Below are 26,415 nucleotides of genomic sequence, written 5' to 3'. Positions count from 1 at the left end.
CACACCCATGGGGGGCAGTTCCGTGAGGGACCACGGTGTCAGGCTAGACCAGAGCTTTCCAAACTTTTCATGTTGATGACACACTTTTTAGACAAACATAATTTCACGACACGGTAATTCAGTCTACTAGTAAACCAGAGGTTAAAGGTTAAACGAACGAAACATATTTCGACAATTTATGTATGTTTCCTTAAATATATACATAAATAAAATGTTTCACAATACAACCTATCTCATGAAAACCTTAAATTTATATTAAAAATATATATTCCAAGATTCATGTTATTGTTATAATTTATGAGAAACAATAAGACAAATTGTCTGTCCCCCACACACTCATCTCTCTCCTCCCCCCAGCACATGTCTGGCCCCCACACACTCATATCTCTCCCCCTCAAGCACATGTCTGTCCCCCCAGCACGTTTGCCCCCCACTCACTCATCTCTCTCCCCCCAGCACATGTCTGGCCCCCACACTCATGTACCTCGTCTTTTTGATTGTTGCCAGTTAAGTGCTTCACTCCCTTCCATGATCACCAGATACTGCTGCTTGCAGTCAGTACTCCTCATGGCCAGGCCTCATCGGCAGCAGCAGCCAATGCAAGGATGGCTGGGCTCGTTCCACCCACCAAGCCCCCCAAAAAAACGTGATTGACAGCAAAAATCACCCAATAATAAGCAACCCATAAACCGAAAAAAAAAAGTGAATCTCTAGAAAAAAAAAAGCCCAAACTCGCATCAGAGTTGACCGGGCTTGCGCGACACACCTGCACACTGCAGGCGACACACTAACGTGTCCCGACACACAGTTTGGAAAGCTCTGGGCTAGACTCTGGACACACAAACACAGATTTGAATCTTTATTTAAACAGTTTTGGAAACCACCAGAGGTGGCAGTAGTGAGTAGTAGATGTTGAGCCCGGCTGGGCGAGTATCCCACAGAACGCTGGAACAGCGAATCCTCTGTTTGGCTGTTCAGCATATCTTTAGTCTTTTTCCACTTAAATATCCAGGCAGCATGATTTCATCTCAGGGGGACACCCCTGAGGTTCGTGCCAACGAGGAAATAAAGATGAGGGCGGTGTGCGCGTGCGCGCCCTATGGTATCTTGGAGGAGCATGGCGGGAAGCAGTACCAAAGCCAGTCCAGGGACACCGGAGAGGTCGGCAAACAGATGCTGGGGCAGCCAGTAGTCCGAGGTGAGCGAGAGGAGCCACAAGAAGAGTGAGGTAGGCAGGGCGACAGTCGCAACAGTACCCCCCTTCAAAGAACGGAATCCAACTCTTGTACCAGGTCTTGGTTTCCGAGGATGCATCTGGTGAAACTGATGAAGCATCTCTTTATCTAGGATATTAGCCATCGGCTCCCAAGAATTTTCTTCGGGGCCGCAACCTTCCCAAGACAGAAGGTATTACCAAGTCTTGCCACGTCTTCTTACATCTAGAATGGCTTCGACCTTGTATTCTAGGTCTTCTTCTGCATTGCTAGAAGATGGTTCAGGAGACTTGGATGAGAACTCACTGAGAATGAGTGGTTTCAGAAGTGAAACATGGAATGCATTGTGGATTTTCAATCCAGGCAGTAGCTTCAGACTGTATGTAATGTTGCCAAGACTTGGGAGGATTGGAAACAGTCCAACGTAGTGAGGAGCAAATCAAGTGGAGGGTAACTTTAGTCTCAGATGCTTAGTTGATAACCAGACTTTGTCACCAGGTTGAAACACAGGCGTTTTAGAATGGTGAGCGTCATAGGACTTCTAAACTCGATCACCCGCTTTAATTAGCATATCTTTAGTCTGAATCCATAGTTGATGGATATCATCAGCAGTGGATTGGGCTGCTGGGGACGAAGGTAAAGGTGAAGGTAAACGTCCATATACCACTTCAAAAGATGTTGATCCAGTGGATGATGCTGGATGTGAATTAATGGTAACAGCTCGGCCCAGTTATTCTGACGGCAACTCACATAGACCCGAATGAACTGTTTCAGGGTCCTATTCATCCTTTCAGTTTGGCCATTAGATTGTGGATGATAGGCAGATGTATAATCCAGAGAGATGTCAAATAGCTTGCACAAAGCCTTCCAGAATCTTGCCATGAATTGAGATCCTCTATCCGAGACTATGTGCTTCGGTAGGCCATGAAGGCGATAGATGTGTTTCGATGAAGAGCGTCGCAAGCTCCAAGGCTGAGAGTAAGCCAGGCAGTGCCATGAAATGAGCCATCTTGCTGAAAAGGTCAACTGTGACCCAGATGGTATTCATTCCTCCAGAAAGAGGTAGATCAACTACAAAGTCAGTAGCGATGTGAGTCCATGGCTATTCCAGAGCTGGAAGGATTGTAGCAATCCCCAAGGCTGACCAGAAGTAGGCTTATGTTTGGCACAGTTGGAGTATGTGTCTTCCTTGATAGTAGGCCACCAACAGTACTTCTGTAATTTCAGCAGGGTATAGCATTGACCAGGATGACCAGCCAGCTTGGAATCATGAGCCCAGTATAGAAGTTTCTTTCTGAGGTGCTTTGGCACAATTGTTTTACCGGCAGGCACAGAATGGGTAGCCGCCAAGATGACTTTCTTCAGGTTGATGATATGCTGAGGTTCTTCAGGGACATCTTCAGAGAGGAAAGAGAGTGATAGAGCATTAGCTCTGGTATTCTTGTCTCCGGGGCGATATTTGAGCATGAAGTCAAAGCGATTAAAAAACAAGGACCATCTGGCTTGTCTGTGGTTAAGACATTGCGCATGATGAAGATACTCTAGATTCTTGTGGTCCGTGAATACGGTAATTTGATGTTGGGCGCCTTCGAGCCAAGGCCGCCATTCCTCGAATGCCAGTTTAATAGCCAGGAGCTCTTTATCTCCGATCCCATAGTTCTTCTCTGCAGGAGAAAAGCGCCGCGAGAAGAAAGAGCAGGGATGTAAGGCCTTAGAAGCTCCGGTTTGGCTTAACATGGCCCCTACTCCAACATCTGAAGTGTCAACCTCCACAATGAAGGGTTTATTATTTTGATTATACAAATCGATTACGCTGATTCATAAGGCCATCTATAACCAAAACATGCAATGGTTTCCTGAGCACCTGTATTTCAAAAAAACAAACCATCCAATTAGATCCCAACATCAAGCCAGACTGCAGATCCCTTCTCCTAAACTAACTAAACTTACATCCACTAAAGAACGTTCGCTCATCATAGCAGGAACCAAAATGTGGAACAGTATGCCCACGGATCTGCGCCAAGAACCCTGCCACCGAAAATTTAAACATAACCTAAAAACATGGCTGTTTAGAAAAGCCTTCCTTTGAAGGATGGGAATCATGCAATTACATACTTCACTGCTCAACCCATTCCTGATTCCTCTATTTTACCGTGCCTTTCCCTTTCCCCTCTGACTCCCCTCCCTCTCTGACATGGGAGGGGGGGATAAGAGAGTCAGACCAACAGTGCGGGTCTGACTCCCTTCCCCCCCAATATGATTCCCCCTTTCCCTCCCCCTCCTTTTCCTTAGAAATAACTCCCTTCAAGACAGACTTTAGTTAATATTGTTACACATATGTATTTGATATGTATACTCCTAGTTTTTTCTGTTAAATAAGCACTTTGCTTTTCCACTTATGTTCATTGTAAAGCCTTTGGCTGAATTACTGTTTGCTGTAAACCGAGGTGATGTGCATTACGTACCGTGGTATATAAAAAACTATAAATAAATAAATATTGGGGTCCAGGTGACGTAGACATGGCTCAGTAGAAAAGGCAGTCTTTAATTCCTCAAATGTGGAAATGGCCTCTGCAGACCATTTAGAAGCGTTGGCCTCTTTCCGTGTCATTGCAGTTAAGGGCACAGTTAAAGTGTAGTTATTTATAAAGCTTCTATAGTAATTTGTGAACCCCAAAAATCGTCTCAGGGCCTTCAGACTGTTAGGTTGAGACTAATTCTTGATACTCTCTAATTTTTGGGGACCCATCTGGAAACCTTGTTTTGATATTATATAGCCAAGGAAAGGCACAGAATCTTTATGAAATTCGCACTTTGACAGCTTGGCGTAGAGACGGTGTTCTCGAAGTCTCAAGTAATACTTGCTTGACATCTGCTAGATGAGTAGGCATATCCTGTGTGTTACGGGACCGTGCCGTGCCCGGTCCCTCCTCCTACCTCGGGGCTGGCCCAGCCCACACGGCCTGCCGCAGCTCTCCCCGTGCGAGGGAGACGCCGCCGACCCAACGAACTTGGCCCCGCCCCCTAGGCACGCGCGTGCCCGGGGGCTGAAGCTTTAAAGGGGCCAGTGTGGGAAATTCAAAGAGGACGCCTCGGATGATGTCAGATGCTGCAGGCTATTTAAACCCTGCAGCTTGACTAGAACGGGGCCTTGCAACGAGGTTTACTCAGTTCCTGAGTTGCTAGTTGCTGCGTTTGGATCTTGGATCATCTCTTCTGGCTTCTGACCCAGCTTCATCTCCTGACTACTTCTTCAGCTTCCGCCTCTGGTTTTGGTGTTGACTTCTGACTTCTGGCTTCCGACCCGGCTCCGTTCCACGACTCTGATTCCAGCTTCCGCCCCTGGCTCTGGCTTTGGACCTCTGGCTTCTGACCTGGCTTCGTCTTGGACTCCGACTTCAGCCTTTTCCACCACCTCAGGTATCCGGTACTTGCTGGCCCAGAGGATTCTCCTAAGTCCCAGCGGCTCGGACTCTCACAGGCTCCTCCCGGGGGAGCAGTGGGCTTCCGAGGGTGAAGATCCTTCCAGCCTCCTGGGCTCAGCTTGTCTCATCGTCCACCTCTTCAGCCGCTGCCCGGATCTTTAGACACAAAGGGTCCCGCCTAAGTCCAAGAGGTCCGGGTTCCTACGGGCTCCTCCTGGGGGGACCACAGACTTCCAGTGGTGAAGTCTTCTCCGGAGTATCTTCAGCGCCACCTCCCGGCTGTGACGCTCCCTATGGGTTCCCACAGTGTACCATCTGCAGTCTCAGCCAGCCCAAAGGTCTACGACCATAACACCACCAGAGGAAAGGCGACATATTTGGATGGAAAGACAGAGAATGGTGACCAAAATGATATAGGGCAGGGGAGTTCAAACTGGTTCTACAGGCCCCCCAGCCAGTCCGTTTTTCAGGATATCCCTAATGAATATGCATGAGAAATATTTGCATACATAGGAGGTAGTGCATGCAAATAAATCTCATGGATATTCATTAGGGATATCCTAAAAACCCGACTGGCTGGAGGGGCCCATAGGACACGTTTGAGCATGTATGCATGATCTCTCTCATGCATACACACACACAGGCTTCCCACTCCCATGTTCTTTCAGATATACAGGCTTCTCACTCCCATGCTGTGTCTCACACACACCCAGGTTTCTCACTCCCATGCTCACTCTTCACATGCACCGGTTTCTCATTCCCATAATCACTTTCTTTCTCTCACACACACACACACACACCAGTCACCTGATCTCTCTAATGCATACACACACAGGCTTCCCACTTCCATGTTCTGTCTTACATATACAGGCTTCTCCCTCACATGCTGTGTCTCACACACACCCAGGTTTCTCACTCCCATGCTCACTCTCTTCACATGCACAGGCTTCTCATTCCCATAATCACTTTCTCTCTGTTACACACACATACATACACACACACACACATACACACACACACACCAGTCTCTCTCTCATTTCCATGCTCACTCTCCACTGCACAGGCTTCTCATTCCCTGAGTCACATTCTTTCTCTCATATTCACACACACCAGTCTCTTTCTCTCACACACCCCGTCACCTTACCAACCAGTCTCTCGCTCTCATGCATGCACACACACACAGGCTTCCCACTCCCATGCTCTTTCTCTCACATAATCAGGCTTCTCACTTCCATGCTTTTTTTCACACACACACACACCCCTCCCCCAACAGCAGGCTTCTTACGTCCATGCTTTCTCACATACCCAGATTTCTCACTTCAATGCTTTTTCTCTCTCACACACACACACATCAGTCACCTCCCTGACTAATGTCTCACACTCTCACATACACATCAGTCATCTCCTTGAGCAGTCACTTTCATTGTCTCTCACATATACACACACATCAGCTCTCTGACCAGTTTCTCTCACTCACACACATGTTCTCAATCACACGCAGGCTGGCTGCTTCTTTCTCTCACTCACTTCCTCTTCCCCGCCCCTCCCCGAGCACAAATGTTAGCTGCAGCAGCCTCCTCCTCCAGCCCCCGCAAGCCAAGAAAGTAGAATCCCATCGACCGCGGGAGGCTCCTGCTGCTCTCTCTTTTCTCGATTACCGGCTGCTTCGATTGCCCGGGGGCGATGATGCTGCTGCTGCCGCTGCTACTTTATCACGCGGCATGGGCCGGCTCTTTCTCCTTCCCGCGCACCGCGTCTCACTTCCTGTTCCGGGTCATGGGGGGGGGCGCAGGAAGAAGAAAAGGCCCAGCCACAAGTACCACAGCTTCTTTTAGCGCCGCTGCCGTTCCCGCTGGGCTTGAACGTGCTGATAGCCCAGCGGCAACGGCAGCAGGGAAGAAAGAGCAGCGGGAGAGACCGGGAACACGCGACACAGCAGCCGGTGCTTGGCGACACACTAGAGTGTCGTGACACACCGGTTGAGAACCGCTGATCTAGATATGAGAAGGATTGTATTACATTCTTGATGGTGACTAATGATTTTAGGAAATCTTATCAACTCTTTGTCCTATTCAGTGGTCCCAGGAAGGGTGAGGCAGCATCAAAGGCACCATTAGTTTGGTAGAGTAAAGAAGTCATAAGCATAGCCTACATGGACTGAGGACTGCATCTTCCCAAGAGGTTGAAAGTCCATTCTACCAGGGCGCAACTGCATCTTCAGCTGAGCTACGGTTGGTATCGCCTCTAGAAATTTACAATGCAGTAACTTGGTCTTCATTGCATTCCTTTTCAAAACATTATCACCTTGATGTCTGAGCCAGGGATAAGACAGTTTTTGGTTCAGGGGACTTGAAACCAGGGTTGGCAGTGACCTGCCTGTTGTGGGCGTGGACTCCTAGGCTGAGGTGGATTTGGTGCAATGTGCCGGGAGGAGCCCTGCAGGTTCCCACTGATAGCTGTTGGAGCTGGCTGAAGCAGAGGTCCAACTGGCACTTCACAAATACTATGTTGCGATGCTGCTGGTGGGCCTAGTCGCAAGCAGCCTCTCACCTTCGCAGCCCGGAGGCCGCCGACGCCATTGCCCTGCATGGCCCAGCACCACCGCCATCCTCTCTCTGCAGTGGGCAGAGCCGCCACCAACCTTTACCTTCTGCGGCGTGGAGCCGCCAGTATCCTGGCCCTGCCTCGTGGCTCAGAGGCTGCTGACGCTGTTGCCTCTATGCAGCAGGAGTACTGCCGCGCTCTTCACTCCACGGTGGGCAGAGCCGCCGCCATTGCCTGCCTCGTGGCCCAGAAGCCACCATCTTGCTGCCCTGTTCCGCGGCAGGAGTGCCTCCACCAGCCCTGTTCTTCGTGGCATGGATGCCGCCACCACTGTCCCCAGTCCTGGCTTCTCTTTAGCGCAAAGCTGCACCTCTCCTGGATATTTAAGGGGCCTGCGGTGTGAAAAGCCCCGCGGCCCTGCCGGATGATGTCTTCTGGGCGTCTTCTCTTCAGCCCTATAAAAGGTATCCTATAAAAGGGCTCCTCGCCAGTCCCTCGTCACCTTCGCAAGGAGCCAGTCTGCTCCTGGATTCCTCGTCTCATTCCATCTTTCCAGGAGGCTTCTGAGGTCCATTGCTTCTCCTTCAAGGTCCCTTGTTCTTCGTGGGAGCTCCCCTGTCTTCATCCGTGGTTCCTGTCTCTCGTCAGATCCTGCATCCTCATCCGTCCTGTCTTCAGATGTTCCTGTCTTCAGATGTCCTAGTCCTCTTCGATTCCTCCCTTTGGATGTCTTTGTCCTCGGATGTTCCAGCTTGTCTGTTCCTGTCTCCAGTTATTCCAGTACTTCTGTTCCTGTGTCCAGTAGTCCCTGATCCTTTTGTCCTTGGTTTCAAGCCTAGCCTTGCTCACCGGACTCCGCCTCCAAATGACCATCCTGTGAGTAAATCCGTATCTGATCCGGTGCCCATTCCCAGTCATTGGAGCCCCATTCCGGCTGGATCCTTCTTCGAGTGCTGCCCGGATCCCTCCATCCTGAGCTTCAGTCCTGCACTTGTCCCATTCTCCACGTGGTCCACAACCAACCTCTCCAGGTTGTGTAGGGCGCACAGTGGGACAGGGTGGTCCGTGACCAGCCCAAGGGGGTTGTGTAGGACGTCCTGATGGGCAGTGCCTGCCCAAGTCTCCAAGTGCCTCGTCTCATCCAAGTCTCCAAGTGCCTCGCCTCGTCCAAGTCTCCAAGTGCCTATGTTTTGTCCTTGTTCCAGTGTCATCGCCTGTCCTCAACCTCTGTCCATCCTGACGCACCTGCCATTCCCAGGAGGCAGGTCCAAAAGGGCTATTGAGTGGCTGGAGGGCTACCCCAGAGACCAGCATTATGTTGTTTGGTCTCTTCTGGTGCATTCGGGTTCGGCAGAGGCCAGGGTCCCGAGTCTCTAGCCTGTCTGCCCATGCTCGGACACGTCTCGCCTGCCTCGGCGCTTCTCCAGAGTCCTCCTTTGGTGTCGCCCATGGCCCAAGGACGGGACCGCTCCCTAGTGCTCCCTCAACATACTAGCCCTCATTCCCCTTAGGTTGAGCTCTCTGACGCCGGGGCTGGCTGGACTTAAGTACGGGCCTCTGCAGGAGTGAAGACCCGTGGAGTCAATGACATTGCAGGCCAGCTAGCAGAGGAGAAGCAAAGTCAGGATCCAGCAGTGGTCAGGACAGATGACAGGTGACCGAGGTCAGGTTCAGGTTGTGATCAGAGGCAGGCAGAATTCAAGCTGTGTCGAGGAAGAAGATTGAATCATGTCTTACACACAGTGACTGTGTTGGGAATAAACCAAGTGCAATGAAAATAATTCAATAATCTACAGTGGGATTCGGCTCGTAGAAATACCCTCTGGATCAAGGAGAAGTGATTATTAAAAGAATTAGGGAGAAATAGAAATATTAAGCGTTTGGGTAATGTAACATGGGGAGGGGTTTGAGAGATGGTATGAATGTGGATTGAATGTAAAGGAGTAAATGGGATGAGGGATTTTATATATATATAAAAAATGTGATGTTTTCCATACGAGGAGTATTTATAAGGTTTTGATAAAATGAAAAATATTGAATAGATGAATAAAGATAATTTCCTTATTTCAAGTGTTGAAACATTTATAATTCAGTGAGCACAAATAGGTAGCCTGTCTATATATATTTACTGTTTTGATAGGAGGCAGTGGATTTACAGTATTTTTTGATAGTGTATGTTGGCCCAACATTTTTCCAAGTTACAAACTTTGTCATGTAGAGATCCAGAGGTTGGGGGTAGCTAACTTTGTGAGCCGGCTGGAATAATACAGACTGCTTGTGGCACAGCCCAGGAGAGGAATCAACTGTTTCCAGTGCAGATAAGCCACAAAGTGTTAAACTTTAAAATTATTGTATTGTGGAAGCTTCTGTGTATAAATACTGCCCTGTGCTTTCATTATCCCTTCTCTTCTAGTGCTCTTTACTTTCACTATCTCTGTGCTCTCTGTGTATAAATACTGCTCTTTGCTTTCATTATCCCTTTTTCTAGTTCTGGTTATTGTATATTATTTTGTTTGATTCCTTGCCATTGGTTTGCTTTAAGATTCAGAAAACCTGCATTTCTCTTATTGTATAGCTGTCTTTAATAATCTGTTTAATATTGGCACATAAGTGCTGTGGGATCATTTAATAGCTAAAAGGAGCTGGCTGAAGTTAAAGCTGAATTAGCTTCAATAAAGAGAATTTCATCCACATTACATTACTCAGGAAAAAATTTCCCAATACCACAGAAAAACCAGGAGTCAAGAAAAAAGAGAGATACAGTGGGCTCAGGTAGGATAAGACCTGTGATGAGGAGACACACACAGTATCAGGTGCAACAAGTACAAAAAGCCTTCTCTATATTAAACACTGAAAAAGTTATTGAGAAAAACATTGAAGTGTTACCTGAAAAGAGAAAAAAAACCCAATGCATGCAGAAATTCCAGATCCATAACCAAAGGAAAAAGCTCATTGTGATGGATGACTCTGTCATCAGTGGCACAACTGGAAAGGGAAAGAGTGAAGTGAATAACAAAACTCATCTAAAGTCTCAAAAGGAGTCCAGGAAAAGCAGTAACCTTAACGAGAAAAGCTGGAAAGCTATGACCACAAATGCTCATAGTTTGGGCAATAAAATCCCAGATCTGCAAGCCCTAATGGTGGAGGCGGACTTGGACATTGTTGCTATCACAGAGACATGGTTCACAGAATCTCATGATTGGGATACAGCAATACCAGGCTATAACTTGTTAAGGAAGGACAGAGTGGATAGGAAAGGGGGAAGTGTGGCTCTTTATGTCAGTAACAATATCCAAGCATCTGAGCTGCAAGGAAGATGGGGAAATGAAGAAGCACTATGGGTAGTCCTAAAAAAAGATGATGGGGCATCCATCTATACTGGAGTGGTTTACAGGCCTCCAAACCAAAAAGAAGAGCTAGACAGAGATCTGGTTGAAGACCTCCAAAAGATAGGAAAGAAGGGAGAAGTGGTGATCGTTGGAGACTTTAATATGCCAGATGTAGACTGGAGAATCCCATCTGCAGAATCTAATAATAGTAGAGAGATAGTGAATGCCATGCAAGTAGCTTTATTCAAACAATGGTAATAGAACCCACGAGAGAAGGAGCTATACTCGACTTAGTGCTCACTAATGGAGATAATGTCTCTGATGTCCAGGTGGGCGCCCACCTCAGCACCAGTGATCATCAAACAGTATGGTTTAATATCACAAAAAGGATACAGAAAAGAAACACAAAGACCCAAGTTTTGCAGTTCAAAAACACGGACTTTGATGAAATGGGGAAGTACCTGGAGGAAGAACTAAAAGGCTGGGAGAACAAGAGAGATGTGGATCAGCAGTGGACCAATCTAAAAGGAGCAATTACCAAGGCAACTAATCTATATGTTAGAAAAGTAAAGAAAAGCAAAAGAAAAATGAAATCTATCTGGTTCTCAAAGGAGGTGGCTGATAAAATAAAGGCTAAAAGAACAGCGTTCAAGAAATATAAAAGATCCCAAAGGGAGGAGCACAAAGAAGAATATTTGGTAGAACTGAGAGAGACAAAGAAATTAATCAAGATGGCAAAAAGTCAAGCAGAAGAGAGGATTGCCAAGGAGATAAAGAATGGTGACAAAACATTTTTCAGATACATCAGTGAAAAGAGAAAAGTTCAAAGTGGTATAGTGAAATTGAAAGGTAGAAAGGATCAATGGGTGGAGAAAGACGAGGAAATGGCAGAAATATTAAACAAATACTTCAGTTCTGTGTTCACTAAAGAAGACCCTGGAGAAGGACCATCTCTACTTAACAAGAAACTGGAGGGGAGTGGAGTAGATGAAACTCCATTTACAGTAGAAAAGGTATGGGAAGAGCTGAAGAATCTGAAAGTGGACAAAGCCATGGGGCCTGATGAAGTTCATCCCAGGATACTGAGGGAATTCAGAGATGTGCTGGCGGGTCCGCTGTGTGACCTGTTCAATAGATCCCTAGAAACGGGAGTGGTGCCAAGTGATTGGAGAAGAGCAGTAGTAGTCCCGCTTCACAAGAGTGGGAACAGAGAAGAGGCTGGTAACTACAGACCGGTTAGCCTCACTTCGGTGGTGGGAAAAGTAATGGAGTCACTGTTGAAAGAGAGAATAGTGAACTATCTACAGTCGGGAGAATTGCTGGACCAGAGGCAGCATGGATTCACCAGGGAAAGATCCTGTCAGACAAATCTGATTGACTTTTTTGACTGGGTAACCAAGGAATTGGATCAAGGAAGAGCGCTTGGTGTTATCTACTTGGATTTCAGCAAAGCTTTTGATACAGTTCCGCACAGGAGACTGGTGAATAAATTGAGAAGCTTAGGAATGAGTGCCGAGGTGGTGGCCTGGATTGCAAACTGGTTGACTGACAGAAGACAATGTGTGATGGTAAATGGAACTCTCTCTGAAGAGAGAGTGGTTTTATTCAGTGTACCGCAAGGATCGGTGTTGGGACCGATCCTGTTCAATATCTTTGTGAGCGACATTGCGGATGGGATAGAAGGTAAAATTTGTCTTTTTGCGGACGACACTAAGATCTGCAATAGAGTGGACACGCCCAAAGGAGTGGAAAGAATGAGACGGGATTTAAGGAAGCTGGAAGAGTGGTCGAAGATATGGCAGCTGAGATTCAATGCCAAGAAGTGCAAAGTCATGCATATGGGAAGAGGAAATCCGAATGAACTGTATTCGATGGGGGGGGGAAGGCTGATGTGCACGGAGCAGGAGAGAGACCTTGGGGTGATGCTGTCTAATGATCTGAAGTCGGCGAAACAATGTGACAAGGTGATAGCAAAAGCCAGAAGAATGCTGGGTTGCATTGAGAGAGGAATATCGAGTAAGAAAAGGGAAGTGATTATCCCCTTGTACAGGTCCTTGGTGAGGCCTCACCTGGAGTACTGTGTTCAGTTCTGGAGACCGTATCTCCAAAGAGACAGAGACAAGATGGAAACGGTCCAGAGAAGGGCGACCAGAAAGGTGGAGGGGTCTTCCGTCGGAAAAAAATCAGCAGAACCAGGGGTCACGAGTTGAAGCTCCAAGGAGGAAGACTCAGAACCAATGTCAGGAAGTATTTCTTCACGGAGAGAGTGGTGGATGCCTGGAATGCCCTTCCGGAGGAAGTGGTGAAGACCAGAACTGTGAAGGACTTCAAAGGGGCGTGGGATAAACACTGTGGATCCATCAAGTCTAGAGGACGTGAATGAAGAGTGGGTGGCTCACGGGAATGACGGCTACTGCCTGGAGATTATTCCCTTATTCAATAAACATACACACGGTTAATGTGACTCCAACATTGCCCTAAGCTTCAACGGCACGAGAAAGTGTGGAAAAAAAGGATTTGCATTCACAAAAAGTGGGGAGTAGCTTGCTTGTTACGGCGGTTACTACCCCAAACTAAATAAGCCAGATACTTTACTTTCAATGCATATCCAGCATAGCTCTCTGCTTCAACGGCAGGGGAGAAAGTCTGATACTTCACGCATATCCAACATAGCTCTCTGCTTCAACGGCAGGGGAGAAAGTCTGATACTTCGCTTTCAACGCACGTCCAGCGTAGCTCTCTGCTTCAATGGCAGGGGGAACGTAGAAAGGTGGATCTATATACAGACAATAACCAACAAGGACTGAGTTACATAGTCTGGGTAAACAAAGGCATGGGTGTGGCTTGCTTATTGCGGCGGTTACTACCCCTAACTATGGTAGATATTCACTTGGATGCAGTTCCGACGTTGCTCTCTGCATTAGTGGTGCGGGTGGGGGGGAAGTAGAACCAAAGGGTTACTAAGAGCCAAGAGTAACAGAAGTATGAGAGAAATTAAAAAAAAAAAAAGTGCGTGGCTTGCTGGGCAGACTGGATGGGCCGTTTGGTCTTCTTATGCCGTCATTTCTATGTTTCTATATGTTTCTATTTCTGAAAATTTCAGAGGCTGGAGGATCCATTCGCATGGTCCTTTCCTTTGTGCCAAATGTGGTCTCGCCATTCCATTTAAACAAATCAGTGGTGAATGTCATACATATCATCATTGCTACATAAAGCATGAAACATGGTCCTCAGTGATTATTGATTTGTAATTTGGACTTTATACTACAATAGTCGCTGTCAGGGTAGAAGGTTGGATGGATGGTATTAAGTGGGAGTTAATGGGATTATGTTTGAAGTTAGGAGAAGACCCAGCGTGACCAGGTGTGCATACAGTGCATTTGCACGGAGTGGCACATCCAGGGAGGAGGTGGGCCGATAGCAGCCGGAGAGGTTGAGCTCCGCCAGCAGCCTTTCCTTCAGCCGCTGGTGGCCTGTGGCCTCTCTCCTTCCTCGCCGCCGAGGTTAAGCCCCACCACTGGGTTAAGCCCTGCCAGCAGCGAGGAAGGAGAGAGGCCACAAGCCGCCAGCAGCTAAAAAAGGAGAGAAGTCTCTGGCGGAGCTCAACCCGCCAGTGCCTGAAGAAGGATCCACTGAAGGCAGGAGAAGAGAGACCACCAGCGAAGTTCAACCCACCGGCATCTGAAGAAGAGAGGCCACCAGCAGCTGAAGGAGAGGCCCATGTTTTTGTGCACTCATGCCCGTGCATAACTTCTGCCCCCCCCCAGCAGGAAGGCAGTTGAGCTGTTGTGAAGCTCATCCCATCATGGCCTGATGACAATAGGAGGTAAGGTATGCATTGGTGTGAGCTTGTATGTGTGTGTGAGTGAGAGCCTGTGTGTGTCTGTGAGAGAGCCTATGGTTATGTTTGTATGTGTCTGTGTGAGCACATATGTGTGTGTAAGAGAGAGCCTATGTGTGTGTGAGAGAGAGCCTATGTGTGTGTTTGTGTGAGAGCCTATATGTGTGTATGTCTGTATGAGCATATGTGTGTGTGTGTGTGCACATATGTGTGTGTAAGAGTCTACGTATGTGTGTGTCTGTGTTAGAGCTTATGTGCCTGTGAATGTGTCTGTGAGATCCTGTGTACTTATGTGTGTTTGTGAATGTTTGTATACCTGTGAGAGCCTATGTGTCATATATAGGCTCTCACAGGCACACACACACACATGTATAATGTATCTGTGAGGGAGAAGTAGCCTTTGTGTTGCAACCGTCCCTTCCTGACGGCTTCATTCTGCCTACCTTTCTTTCTGTTGCGTTTGTGCCTCTTCTCGCCCCTTGCTCCACCCTCTCTACCTTGGGAGCGACTCCCTTCGGCTCTGACGGACAGATGCAGCCGTGGCTTCTCCCTGCCTCTTGGTCCCGGTGTCCCGGGCTGGCTTGACGCTATGGATCCGCCATATTCCTGATGACGTAAGGGCGCACGAGCGCGCTACAGACTTTGTACCAGCAAGGGCGCGAACCTCGGGGGCGTCCCCCTGTAGTGAAGTCATCCATTTTCACTTTAAACGGTCTTTGCTAACTTCTAACGAGTTAGCAAGGAACTCCAACAGGACTTGCTTCGGCAGTCCACGATACTTGCAACAATGATCCGAGTCAGCGAGGGGAATCCTTCTCCACTGCTCGGCCTTTTCAAACTTACCAGGAGCACCCGCTCCATGGGGGCTCCACTCTCTCTTCTTGATTTCAGATTGCCAAAATGGGATCCGGTACTCGCTCCTCGAGGGCCTAATTCCCTGAATACTCAGAAGTCTCCTCATTGCCTGGAAGCGATCGCAGACTTGAACACAGTGAGTTCTATTGTAGATAGGAATCGGTACTCGCTCCACGAGGGCCTACATTCCCATAGCTCTGAAGACTCCCTTCTGTCCAAGATGTTATCGCAGGTACGGAGATTGAGAGTTATATTGGCAAGATTGCAGATAGGAACTGGTATTCGCTCCACGAGGGCCCATGTTCCTAAAATCCTTTACAGACTCTCTTCTTCTCTAGAAGCCATTTCATTTACAGCTATTGTGAGTTCTTATTACAGACTGTTTAGAGGAACCAGTGCTCGCCTACGGCTCCTATTCCTGAATGTACTGAAGACTCTCTGTGGCATAGAGACCATTGCAGACATCTCTCTGTGGCATAGAGACCATTGCAGACATCTACTATTGTGAGTGTACCATCTTGTATCCAGTATACCCTGTCTACTCACTACTTCTAGTCTCTCTCTACAGCTCAGTGACCCAGAGATTATATTCCAGTATCAGAAGGAGTTCAGCCCTACCAGACACATCGACTCACTACTGCCACCACTGGTGGTCCAGCTTCCAGCCTAATAAAGAACTATTTGTGTTTATTTCATATTCTAGCCTAGGCGGTGGTTCCTCTCAGGATCTTCTCCTGGGGGGGCTGTCATCTGCCATCGGTCCAGGAATTCACCATTTCCTCCAAGTGGTCATTCCTTACACTACTGTCACTCTGTGGGAGCCAACCACTACCGACCACTAACACCGCTTACGGAAGTATTATATAGATAGCTACCTTCCCTTTCTATGGGACTTGTCAGCAGCCTATATATAACAGATTGCTACTCTGTAGTGGAGGCATGATAGATTGCTATCTCAGAAGCGAAGTACAATATATACCTATTGTTAGCTCCTCTCCTCAGAAGAGTATTATTGAACAGATTGCCAACTCCTCTTCCATGGGGAGTTGATCCATAACAGATTGCTATCTCCTTCCCTTACAGGAGCATCTAACAGCAGTTCGCTACAGATTACTAACTCCGCCCTCCTGGCGGGGTAAGCACTACAGATAGCTAACTCCTCCCCTCTGGAGGAGCAGATCATGACAGATTGCCAACTTCTCCCCCTTTCAGGAGAAAAGCAGAACAGATTGCTAAGTCCGCCCTCCTGGCGGAGTAAGCGATAACAGACTGCTAACTCCTCCCCTCTGGAGGAGGAGATCATAACACTTTTTTTGCACCTCCTCTTGCTGTGGATGGACGCCTGGCTGCTGCGGCATCTGCCTGCCATCCTCTCCGGCGTCCCCGGACCGGCTTGGGTGCAGCCTCCCGCCATGCTCTGCTGGTACCTTAGGGTGCGCGCGCCACGCGGCCCTCATTCTTATTTCCTACTTGGCGCGAACCTCAGGGGCGTTCCCCTGTGATGACATCATGCTGCCCGGATATTTAAAGCCTACATTGTTTGCTAGCCTTTGAGTTAGCAAGGGATACCTTATGGATGGGATTCGCTCTCCGTACCCGGCTACTCTGCCTCTCCAATCTTCATTGGACTCTTAACGCTAACTGGGTACCCGCTCCTCGGGGGCCTCACTTGCTTTTCAGGTCGCTATCAGGAAACTGGTACTCGCTCTTCGAGGGCCCATGTTCCCTGACCTGCTGCCTGCTCCTTCCTTCTCTTCTGCCTGGAAGGATTCGCTATCTTCAACACCAGTGAATACTACCATCTTCATCTCAGAGCTGTTCACTGGAACCAGGTACTCGCTCCTCGAGGGCCTGCCTCCTTTCCAGCCCTAGTGCCATCTCCTACGTGGAACTGCTGTGTGAGTACATCACCTTCAAGCCGCTCTGCTCTCAGGGATCAGGTACTCGCTCCTCGAGGGCCTGCTCTCCCTATCCTGGGGTTCTCCATACTGGGGCTTGTGCATATTCCACTGTACTCATTATTCTCAGTTCTTTCCATTTCAGCAGTGCTACCGGAGGAGTCACTGTTCCAGCACCTGAGGGATACTAGCCCAGCCAGGCTGCTTATACAATTCACTGCAGCTACCTCTGGTGGCTTCATCACATTGTCTAATAAAAGACCATTCTCTGTGTTTGTGTGTCCTAAGCTGAGCCTGACTTGTGGCCCCTCACGGGACTTCCCCCCTGGGTATGGTCAGCTGCCACAGTGTCCAAGGGTCCACCCAAACCTCACTAAGTATAACACTTTGTATGTGAGAGAGAAAATGTGTGAGAGAATGAATGTGTTATTGTGCGTGTGTGTGCGAGAGAAGATAAAATTTGTACAGCCCTACCTCCCTCAATTCTCAATGTTCTCAGGGTAACTGGAAATCAAACGATACCAGGTATGGAGAGCAGGAGATTTTTAAATCTTTATTAGTTTTAATTATTGGGTGTAATTTGATGTTTCTGCTCTTTTGAAATATTTAATTTTTGGAGGGGAAATAGAACATTTTTTTTAATTATTGTATTTTTTATTCATCAGATGTTTTTAAATATTTTATTGGTGTTTAGGAAATTTTGGATACTCTTATTCATTAACTGGTTTGAAATATTTATTCTTATTACAAATATGATTTTATTATTATGATTGATGTTTTATATTTATTAATTTTATTATTTCATGTATGATGAAGAATGGTAATGTTTCTGTTTTTCCATTGTTGCTCTGCATGTAGAGGCTGGCTTTTTGTGGGTTCCAGTTCAGTTCTTCTCAGCACATTTCTGTTTATACTTTTAGTTCTCTTCATTCTGTATTTGATGAGGTTCTGTCTGTGTTCTGCATATGTGACGAAGATGAGTGGGTTGGGGGCGTATCAGTTTTTAAAAATATAGATTGCAGGAGGGAGCTGGACTTTATTTGATGGGTCAGGACAGAGACTGAATGAATCGAGGGGTGGGGGGGCAGCACAGTGTTTGCCCAGGGCAGCAAAAAACCTAGCACCGGCCCTGGTTAGGAGGTTGGGGGGGTCGCATTAATAAGTATATAAGAAATTATCTTTCTTGCAGTTTGTGCTGTGCTTGGAGTTTGCATGGCATGTAAAAGAACCAATTGTATGTTGTGTGATGTACTTTTTTTTCATCTTTCAATAAACAAATTCAAACATAAACCAGTCAGTAGAGCTGTTCTTGTTCAAGAGATGCAATTCAGTGGGGGAACTTAAAGATCTTCATTTTTTGAATGTTAAAGAACCTTGCTCAAGTATTTGAAAGTGGCCAAGTCCTTCAGGAGATCTGATCATTTGTTTATTCTCTTTAGTGGTCAAAGGAAAGAGGATGCTGGCCTCAAAGGCTACCAAAGCCAGATAGATTAAGGAGACAATTGATTTGGCTTACATTTCCCAGGGTTTACCAGTACCTGAACGACTTTGAGCCCACTCTACAAGGAGTCAGGCAACTTCGTGGGCAGAGAAACATTCTATGTCATCGGAGGAGATCTGCAGAGTGGCCACATGTGCTTCTTGACAGGGATTCAACCATCTCAGACATCCTCTGGGGGAGGTGCTGCTGGGATGGTATCTCCCTCTCTGTATGTCTAGCGCCTATTGTAGGGATCTAGGACCTGAGGGTCTCTACAGTTACATCAGCAAATCAGTTGTTCTCTGACTCCACCTTTTGGCAGATGCATTTTGGATTGATCTGGTAGGATTCAAGGAAAGAAAATTGTCAGGTAAGAAACCAATTTTTTCTTTTTCTCCAAACTTTAGCTATGTCACGAGTCAGCTATCTTTATGGATCTGCAAGTGTGTGACAGAAACATTTGACAGTTCCTAGATACTCTTCTATAGTGTACACAGTTCCCTTTGCGATACAGAAGGCACAACTGCTTCTGGTGGGGAACTTTACACGGTTTTCATAGTGACTCATTTCTTTTAACTGTTGGCAAATGAAGTGCTTTAAATTGTATATATTCCAGCTTGTACTGCTCAACCTTTCTCACAATCCACCAAGATATATTTTAGAATTTGTTATAGACATGTTTCTACTTGTTTCTCAAAGCCACAGAGAAGTCAGTGAAGACTCTGCTGGTTATAGTGCAATATCTATATTTTCAGATTACTTTGAGACTACCCAGAGGTGACTCTGTGTGTCATCAGTGGAGTCAACGATAGCAGAGCAATGTGAGGTCACGCCAGTCCCAAGGGTAGAGCTGGAAGAAATGGAGACATCCATGCTTGCTGGATTGATATCAAGTTCATGGCTTACCTTGGTTAGAAAGTTGAGGGAAGATAGAGAATAGCACTGCCACAGATTGCAAACAGTATAAAGGAGGCACATGTGGCTATTTTAACCAAGTCTTCCTTATTTTCTGCAGACATATAAACATGATCTGGTCACGGAGATGGCAAGGATCGAAGAAGAGGGAAAAGCTCAGCTAATAGAGACTGAGCGCTGGCAGGACTGGTGGAAACAGTCTGTGCTCGAGATAAAGAAGCTGTATGCCTGAAACCTGCAAAGCATCTAGAAAAAACTACAGAAACGCAGGAAAAATGGGGCACATACATGGTATTTTAGACAATTATGAAAATAGAAAACTACAAATAGAAAAACTCCACAAAACAGTTGCCTGTGTGTGGGTTTCAAAAGTGTACAGCAGAAACAGGGGAAATTTAATAAACATTACATTTCACCCAAAATTTGTTAGACTATCGTGGACATTTCCCAGTAGTGCTGACCCTTGAAGATTTGTATATGTATCTGAAACTCACTCCTGTATAATCATCATATTCAGTTGCTTAGGTGCATCGATGATATCACAGTCATTGTATGACATCATTCATTACCCTAACCATGGCACTGTATAACAAATGTCCCTTCCCCAGAGAGCTTAGCCCAAATAGGTACCTGAAGCAATGAGATATAAAGTGACTTGCCCAGAATCATGAAATGTATCTGTAGCAGAGACAGGATTTGAACCTACGTCTTCTGGTTCCCAGTCCCTTATTCTAACCACTAATAGTGTCACAAGTCCTGATTCCATAAGGGATGTATAGGATCCAAAGGACTATGTCTCTTTTCAGTCTAAAAACTATTTTGTTTTGAAGTGACATCACTGAGGAGACATTTTAAAAATTTAATGTGGGGCTGTATCCAAGTGGATGCAAGCACATTTTCAAAGGGAAACCCTAAGTGAAACATAATGGATACTTACTACCCATGTACATTTGTACCTGTGCCTCTCCTGATCTAACCCCACCCATTTTTGGACATGGATAAAAGTACAGGCTATGAACCTGTGAGGGAGAGTGTAGTTTTTAGCAGAGCTGTTTACCCACATAAAAAGTTTTGAAAATTGTCCTTTGAAAGTCTGGGTGTTGGAGGGTAAGGCTAATGATACAGGAGAGAGTTTTAGCAACACGTTAATAAGTGATATGAGGCACACAGATTTAGAGTGAGAGTATCTCTCCAGCATGTTTCTTTTGTTGAAAATAAGGGCTATCACTATTCAGCAGAAACCATGAGTGAGAACTTGTAATAAGGCCAAGGACAGACTACTTATGTGTCAATAGCAGATAGGGCTTTTTATTTAGCAAGAAATAGTCCAGTTACTTTTAAAAATAATAATAAAATGTCCCTTGTGTAGAACAATGCAATGGACTGGTGCAATTTCACTCCACAGGATCATTATCAGTGGACCCATAGAAAAGTGTATGTGTGTATACTGTATGTATAATGTAAGTGTATGTAAGTATGTGTGTGCATTGTAGATGCAGCAGAAGTGATATATTGGGATAAAATTGGTGTTCAGTACAGGTCTGAGAGCTATTTGATAGTACTGCAGGCATGTTTCATCAATGAGAGGTGCCTCTTGTCATCACTTTGTTTCTCTATTGACAAGCAGGACAAAAATAGCCACACAAGTGGCATTGGCCCAGAATACTCAGAAGGAAAACTTTTTCTGAACACACTTGAGCATTCCTCAGTCTTCTCAGTCTTTTTTCTTCTTCTGACATGGCAAGATGTATTTTTTGCTCTTTCTTGTACCAGCTTGGGATTTTTTGAATTGTTTGTTATTGCGCATTCCTCAGTGATTTTTCTTCATAATTCTTACATCGAGTCTAAAAAAAAAACCATCAGTTAGTCATGTCAGGAAAGGTAGCTGTCAGCATAAAATGGCTACCTACATGACAAATCTTGCTTAATATGAATTGAATTACAGATGTGAAAGGGAATTAATGGTACAAATGGGCACAAAAATATATCCACTAAGATAGAAATAGATTCCAGTAATGAAATGAAATGATAGGCCACCCAAGAGGATGATGTAAATCTTTATGAATTTTGGGCAACACATAAAAAACTAGCATAGTTGGAAAAGGAACAGATAAAATAGCAATTTTCTTAGGAGTCAGCCACACATTATCAGATACTTGATTCAGGAGAGAAGTGATCTCATGATGAATTTCAACTGTGGGATCACTCGATAATAAAGACTAGAAAGAAGAATCACTCAACTGGGTGTCAATCTCCTGGAAATACTGAGCCTTATCAAGCATGACTGAAGTTCCCCCTTGATCACAGATTTTATTACAATACTGGAAGCCATTTGTAAATCCTTACTGGTTTGCCAATCAATGCGAGACATATTTGGACATCTCTTAGATATTGAAAGAGAAGTGATTTGTTGGTTAAGTAATCAACAAAATGCTGTAATTGATGCATCAAAGGTACCCAGGGGAACTCATTTCAATGGATTTCTCACAATAGATACATTTTGTTCCATTACTGATGACAGTGAAAAAAAACAACTTTCACCGCAAAGAGTGATACAAACACTCAAGGGCTACTTGAACCTGAAACAAATCAACATTGAACAATGGTTTAAAAGATAAGCCCTTGGCCAAAACGTTTCTTTGTACAACAGACAATTGAACTAATGAAATATTTATGACAGGTTCTTGCTAGAAAAAAACTATCTGGTTTATGACCGATCTCGAGAAATTTTTCGATTGTTCAGATCTACTGAATGTTTTTTGCGTTGATTGCAGAAAAAGTTTCAGACGACCTCCCTTAATCAATGAGATTTTCATCACCTGATGAGTCAGAGATATTTACAAATATAGCTAGTTTTCTAGTCTGCAGGCCATTGTGGGGGATCATCCATGGATATATTGAGCCTTTTTGGTAGTCCAGCTCATCGCATTTGAATTTCTGAAACTTTAAATGTTTGAGATCAGCCTTAAATGACTGCATGCAGTCCTGAAATTAACGTAATTCGGAATCATAATCACTTACTACAGATCATGTTTTAAAATGTTTTTAAAGCTTCATTCAACTTGTTTTGAATGGAGCTTGCTTGAGATTTAGCCTTATCAATGATGAGCAACATCAGGTCAAAGGAGCATTTATTAATAATGTTATTTTAATTAGTGAAATTGTTATTCCACTTAGGACGAACTATTTCAGTAACAGTTGCCATTTGCCCGAACAAGTTGCCCCGATGAAGAAAGAAACGAAACATGAATCATGTCAGGCTTTGCATTCTAGGGCTTAAAGAATGAATTTTCAAAAGATAAGTGCTATTTGACTGTACTTCTCAGTATTTTATATGCAACAAAAATGTAAAAATTTTAAAAAATTGCAAATCACTTTTAGGAGACATTTGATTACAAAGTCTGAGCGGCATTTCATTTAAGTGGTAGGTACAAGATATCTGCATTGAATTACTCCTTCTAAGGGATTTATGGCAAGCTCTCAACATCTATGATGGTCCCATAAGTATATTTATGGTTTTCGCCAGTTAGCTGTTGTTTTCTTTGGATATTATTTGTGACTTATCAGTCACAGCCCATTAGTAGGATTACAGGGTATTTTAATCCATATCAAAGGCATCAATATTTATTTTATTTCATCTATTTAGACATTTTATATGCCATTGTTCCATATAAAAGATCACAACCTATGCAGCAATCTCAGCAAGTGCAACCGAGAAAACAAACGGCCCGATACAGTAAAGTCCGCAGGAGAGTGGGCGAACACCCACTCTCCCGGCACGCGCACAGGCCACTCTCCTGTACACGCGATTCAGTATTCAAATTAGGCCCAGCGGTAAAAAGAGACATTAGGGACACTAGCACGTCCCTAGCGCCTCTTTTTGGACAGGAGCGGCGCTGTCAGCGGGTTTGACAGCCGACGCTCAATTTTGCCAGCGTCGGTTCTCAAACCCGCTAACAGCCACAGGTTCGGAAACCAGACGCCGGCAAAATTGAGCGTCCGGTTTTCAACCCGCAGGTCGACTTCAAATTTTTTATTTATTTTTTTTAACTTTTTGAAACTCTCGGGACCTCCGACTTAATATCGCCATGATATTAATTCCCTTATTGAATAAGGGGTAACGCTAGCGCATCGAAAATGCGCGTCCAATAGCGGGGTAACTGTATTGGCCTGAAACTAAGGATAGGCCTCAAAGCAAGGTACTGAAGAAGCCATGATATTAATTCGGAGGGTGCACAGAAAAGCAGTCTTTACTGATTTTCTGTGCACTTTCCCGGTGCCCTGCTAATTTCTGAAAGTAAAATGTGTGGCTTGGCTGCACATTTTCCTTTCTGAATTGCGCAGGAATACCTAATAGGGCCATCAACATGCATTTGCATGTTGTGGGTGCTATTAGGTTCGGGGAGGGGGTTGAACGCGCATTTCTTACTTCTTATTGAATAAGGGGTAATGCTAGCACATCGAAAACGCGCATCCAATCGCGGGGTAACAGTGCGCTCCACCGGAGCGCACTGTTACCGGAGTGCACTGTACTGTATCGGCCTGAAACTAAGGATAGTCCTCAAAGCAAGGTACTGAAGAAGCCTTCCCAGAAACAAATTCAGGGCTTCCAGTGGGGGGAAGATTTCAGAATTGTTACCATCAGTGGATCCTCATTACATCTAGTCAATGGGCCCTAAGTATTATCCAGAATGGTTACAGACTAAAATTTCAAAGTGTTCCTCCAATAAATTTCATTGGTCCTCATCAAATTCCCAAAAATCAATTGCACATGATAAAAGAGGAAGGTATTATCTTTTATCCCAGGACAAGCAGGATGCTAGCCCTCACATATGGGTGACATCAGTAATGGAACCCTATACGGAAAAACGTCTGCCAAAGTTTCTAGAAACTTTTGACTGGCACAGTGTGCCCACTGAGCATGCTCAGCATGCCATGATATTCTTGGCCACAGGGGTCTCCCTTCAGTCTTCTTTTTTCCGCGGAGCCGTTAGCCTTGCGGGTATTAGGAGTCCTCTGAGGTGAATTTGACCTCATAAAAAAATTTATAAAAACTTAGGAAAAACTTTAGAACCACAGGGGTCTCCCGCATTTACCATCGTGGTAAGTTTTTCTATCTGTTTTGCCAGTTCCGTACCGTCCTTTTGGTCCTTCAAGTCGTCAACGGCTGTCCGACTTAGCTATGGCCTCGGGTTTTAAAAAATGCCCGATCTGCTGCCATAATATGTCCATTACGGACCCGCACTTAGAATGTGTGGTGTCTTGGGGAGAAACACGACGTGTTGACTTGTTCAAAGTGTGCCGAAATTGACGCCGAAAGGGAGAAAACTCCGAATGGAGAAAATGGAGCACTTGTTCCATTTCCAATTAATGCCTTCGTCGACATCCACACAATCGTCTCCGGCTGGAGTGATTCACAAAGTCGTGCTAAAAAAGCGAGCACCGGATGAAGCAGGGGATAGGACATCGCCAACCCCATCTACGTCTTCGTTCAGGTCGGTATCGATCATCGAAAAGACCGCCGAAAGTAAACAAAAACAATGGCATCGGAGGCCACACGATCCGGAAATAGACCCGATACCCGGTGATCCATCGAGGGTTCCTGGATCGCAACCTAAGAAACCTCGGAGAGACGAACCGTCACCGAGGCCTTCTAAGCCAAGGCGATCCTCACTGATATCGGTGCCAGGAACCGTACTTCCTCAGGGCTCTGAGGAAGTACCGGAATCGCCTTCACTGCCTACCCCCATAGCTGCTCTGGTCTCACCAGCTATGCGGGTGGAACTGGACGACTATATCCGCCAGGCTGTACAAGATGCGCTCCTTGGTGCGATGCCAACTCAGCCATCGAGGCCAGTGCCATCGCCAATACCATCGACATCACCAATGCCATCGACGCCGGTTCCCATCGACATCAATGCCACGATGCCAGTTCCCATAAACCTGCCGATACCGTCGACGATTCCATCGATACCATCGCTGATGCCACTAGTGCCACCGCCCTCGAAGCCATTGTTGCCAATACCTGATTTGTCTTTCTTTGCACCGATTTTGGCAAAACTAGACACTATTATCGGTACCATTCCGATAAAATCTCCAGAACCAACAATACCACCAACCACTGGAGAAGATATTCCAAGGGATCTACCACCTTCAGAGCCAATTCCTGGTCCATCGGGGATTACATGCCCTCATCCGCCAATATCACCATTACTTCCATCAAAACTGTTGGAACATCCATTGAGGCCAAGGGAGTTTACACCTTCTACGCCTCTTCAGCCTCATACACTGGATACTTGGAAGGATACAGATACGGACACATCCTCAGAGGAAATTCTCTCTGAACCATCTCCTCCAAAAGAGAGAAGACGATCTCCCCCAGAGGACCTCTCATTCTCCAATTTTGTCAAAGATATGGCAGACACCATCCCCTTCCAATTACACACTGAGGATGATTCCAGACAAAAGACACTAGAAGTGCTGCAATTTGTGGACCCACCCAAAGAAGTTTTGGCAGTTCCAGTCCACGAAGTCCTGGTAGAGCTATTGCACAGGTTATGGGAACATCCCTGCTCCATACCTCCAGTCAATAAGAGAATGGATGCAACATACTTGGTCCAACACATCCCAGGCTTTCAAAAGACTCAATTACCTCACCAATCAGTGGTAGTTGAGTCAGCGCAGAAAAAGTCAAAAAGAGTAAAAACTCACTCTTCAACCCCACCAGGCAAAGATAATAGGTTCCTAGACAACATTGGTAGAAAAATGTTTCAAGGTTCTATGTTGGTATCCAGGATTGCTGCCTACCAATTGTATATGACTCAGTACCAGCAAAACCTATGGAAACAAATACAGGAACTCTCTGAGGATCTCCCCCAGCAACTTCAAGAATCCTTTTCAACCATAATTCATAA

The 26,415-nt window shown here is 45.8% G+C and overlaps 1 protein-coding gene and 1 long non-coding RNA gene across 4 annotated transcripts in view; one reads left to right on the top strand and one right to left on the bottom strand.

Moving 5' to 3' along the window:
* The window catches only part of CCDC180 (coiled-coil domain containing 180), a 597,826-nt gene extending 576,974 nt beyond the window's left edge, over positions 1-20,852 (top strand). For 2 of the 3 annotated variants that reach the window (XM_029611952.1, XM_029611951.1), the window contains exon 35: positions 19,602-20,851. The gene's annotated coding sequence lies outside the window, so the exon portion shown is untranslated. Of the gene's footprint in view, positions 1-19,601 lie in introns of all 3 variants that reach the window. The other variant, XM_029611950.1, reaches the window with a different exon arrangement.
* A 6-nt stretch (positions 20,853-20,858) lies between these two features.
* LOC115096812 overlaps positions 20,859-26,415 on the bottom strand; it is a 30,670-nt gene continuing 25,113 nt past the window's right edge. The window contains exon 3 of the long non-coding RNA XR_003858148.1: positions 20,859-21,345. This is a non-coding gene — a long non-coding RNA (uncharacterized LOC115096812). The remainder of the gene's footprint in view (positions 21,346-26,415) is intronic.

The sequence above is a fragment of the Rhinatrema bivittatum genome, chromosome 8 (assembly GCF_901001135.1).
Source record: "Rhinatrema bivittatum chromosome 8, aRhiBiv1.1, whole genome shotgun sequence".
NCBI lineage: Eukaryota > Metazoa > Chordata > Amphibia > Gymnophiona > Rhinatrematidae > Rhinatrema > Rhinatrema bivittatum.
The sequence above is the reverse complement of the archived record's forward strand: the minus strand, read 5'-3'. Positions and strand labels throughout refer to the sequence as shown.